We start from the raw sequence: 3,348 nt of genomic DNA, 5'->3' as shown, positions 1-3,348 counted from the left end.
AACGAGAACCTGTCCTTTACTATATTTTAGGTAATTATTCTCTTATTTAGGGGGGTACGTTATTCAGGAATCTCAATCACGTATACATTGGAGCGTTGTTCCGTTATCTTCGACGCATCATTTTATCTTTTATCCTGTTAGACTCTTCATCCCTTTCTTTTACATCTGTGAATAATTCTCTAGTTTTTTTCCCACTTTACGGATTCAATTTTCTGCACCATCCATTTTTGGGGTTTATTCTCTCCACTGAGGATAAAAATCCTCAGTTCTTATGGTTTTTTTCCCCTTTATTTCACCTCTTCCCCCCTTTCTTTGCTTGTTTCAATTCTCTGTTGAGACACAGTGATCTCTATGCTCTGATATGCTGAACTAGTAGAGGATAGGAAACACAACAGCCACGTGTGGATTTCTCTGGTTTTCCCGTGGAAGGACCCCTCGTGGGGACTCCTCCACACCAGACTGGGCGGTGGTGGTGTTCATGTTCTAGTGGCCACCACGAAAACGCTCCCCGAGCACTGCCTAATTGTGGGTTTGGTATAGACCCTGTCTCTTTGAGTCAGACAATGGGAGAAGTAAGACATCACCACTGCGGTGATATGGGCCACCTGATTAGATGCATTAGAAGAATCCTGGGCTTCCTGTGCGGCGAGATGGTATTTTTCTCAGTTCAACCCCCTCTGCCTCGAGGTCATCGGAGACCTCTCTCACGCTCCAGCCTGGGCGTGTTTGTTAGACCTTGGTTTTGGGCGTTGAGGAATCGTACGTGTTTCTTTATCGAGGTTATAGTGTGGAGGAGAGCTCCTATAAACAGGTGTAAAAGTTCGTTTTTAAAAATGTTTTGCTCCTCAAAGAACTTGAAAGATTATTGAGATCATTTGGAATTACAAAAGCGATGTAACAGTTACAACATATTTTAAAATGGATGATTCAGAGGCTACAGCAGTCAAAAGCCCACCGCCTGGTCTGTTCCGGCTCTCCGGAACATTTCATTTCTTTTGTTTTCTTTGATATCAGTTTTTAAAACTTCGTTGTAAATGTAACTTAAGGATACAACCCCTGCCCCACATTGTCATTTTAGGCTCTGTGCTGGGCACTCTAAAGTTTTAAGTCCCTTGAACACTTTATAATAAAAAGGTCCGCGGAACGCTGGCGGAAGATGCATTCAAATATTAATTGCAGATCTTTCTGAGCAAAAGGATTAAATTTAATTTTCTATGTTATGTGTTTGGTTGTTTCCAGAAATTTCACAAAGTTAGCGGGCTACTTGTTTTATTTTTAATGACACAAGGAATACAGAAAGTCATGTTGGCTGCAAAAAAAAAAAAAAATTCAAACAATAGAGAAGAAATCAATTGCTGAAATTTCAATTATTTTTCCAATCTCTTTGTCCTTGGCAACCATTATCAATTGGGTATGAACCCTCTCGATCCTTTTCTGGTGCAGTCATGCTCTTTATTTTTAATGTTTATTTATTTTTAGAGAAAGAGAGCAGGGGGAGGGATGGAGAGAGAGGGAGAGAGAGAGAATCCCAAGCAGGCTCCATATTGTCAGTGCAGAGCCCAACACGGGGCTTGAACTTGCAAACTCTGAGATCGTGACCTGAGCCAAAATCAAGAGTCAGACGCTCAACCCACTGAGCCACCCAGGTGTACTCTTCATTCACATTCTTAAATGAATAAATGTGTGTTTTGAATAAACTAAATCTCACTGTACGCATGTTTCTGCAGCTTGATTTTTTCCTTTGTTGATATGTCTCGGAAAGCTTTCCATGTGAGTATATGTAGATCTAGATCATTCTTTTTAAATTTGTACTGTACTTAATATGGATACAACATAATTTGGCTGATTATCTCCGTATAGATTTTTTTCTGTTTTTGTACAAACAATGGTGCAAACAGACATCTTCATATATGAATTACTTTGCATGGACACAAATATTTTTCTAAGACAAGTAACTAGACTAGGAACAATGGGTCAAAAGACATGCGCATTTCAACAGATGTAAATTGTACAGTCTTGGATTTGGGTGTCAAGAATGCACCTCTAAGCTCTCGTTTCAGCCCTTGGCAGAAAACCTAATGCCCCCAAGTGTGATAGCATGCATAATGAAAGTGATGGAGGAATACAGAGCCCTTTCTGCAATGGTTATGTCGTCTACACCTGCTGACGGATGGAGGCAGCAGCTTCGGATGGATTTGCTGTTTTCTTTCAGCCCCGGTGCCCCAGAACTCTGCTAAGGCCCTGACCCGTAATTGCCCCCCCGATAAAGGAGGGGTGGTGATAGTCTTCTTGGACACACACACACATGGGGTTTAGAAGTACTTCATTTCCTTTCCTTTCCTTTCCTTTCCTTTCCTTTCCTTCCCTTCCCTTCCCTTCCCTTCCCTTCCCTTCCCTTTTCTTTTTCCTTTCCTTTTCTTTTTTCTTTTCTTTCCTTTTCTTCTTTCTTTCTTTCTTTCTTTCTTTCTTTCTTTCTTTTTTTTCTTTCTTTCTTCCTCTTTCTCTTCCTCCTTCTTTTTCTTCCACATTTCTTCCAGGTAGATCAAAACTCTGGAGGGCAGGAAGGCCGGACAGATTGACAGAGAACCAGAAGGCTCTGGTTTCATAGTTACAGTTTTTGTCCACTTAACATGTGATAGAAAACATGGAACAGATCGTCATGACTTTTGATGTTCGATATCACGGGCTTACACATTAAAATCAATGCTTAGTATAGAGTGTTGCCTATTCTTTTCCTTCTGTTTTTTTTTTTTTTAATTTTTTTTTTCAACGTTTATTTATTTTTGGGACAGAGAGAGACAGAGCATGAACGGGCGAGGGGCAGAGAGAGAGGGAGACACAGAATCGGAAACAGGCTCCAGGCTCTGAGCCATCCGCCCAGAGCCCGACGCGGGGCTCGAACTCACGGACCGCGAGATCGTGACCTGGCTGAAGTCGGACGCTTAACCGACTGCGCCACCCAGGCGCCCCTTTTCCTTCTGTTTTTAAATGAGTAATAGAGCGGTCGATAAATGTCATTGTAGTTTCTAGTAATGAAGATTGACACCCTTATTTTTACAAAGACCTGCCTCGTCTATAAGGTCCTCCACTCCAAACTGACACAGATACAGCCCAGAGGATCTTCACCCCTTTGTTCTTTTCGCTCTTTCTGTTCTTTCCAGGTGTCCTTGAGTCGAATCAAATGAAGTCAGCGGATCTTTGCAGGTTTATATTGGGTGACCTCTTCACCTTGAATTCTCCCCTGTCCATCTTTTTGTGGATAGCATTTTGTCGATCTCTCTTGGTCGCTGGTGATTGCACTCTTCCCTATGGTAAGTTATTAAATTCTTATTATTTTAACAGATACAG

Source organism: Lynx canadensis, chromosome B3, assembly GCF_007474595.2.
Source record: "Lynx canadensis isolate LIC74 chromosome B3, mLynCan4.pri.v2, whole genome shotgun sequence".
Classification (NCBI taxonomy): Eukaryota; Metazoa; Chordata; class Mammalia; order Carnivora; family Felidae; genus Lynx; species Lynx canadensis.
This window is presented reverse-complemented; position numbering follows the sequence as displayed.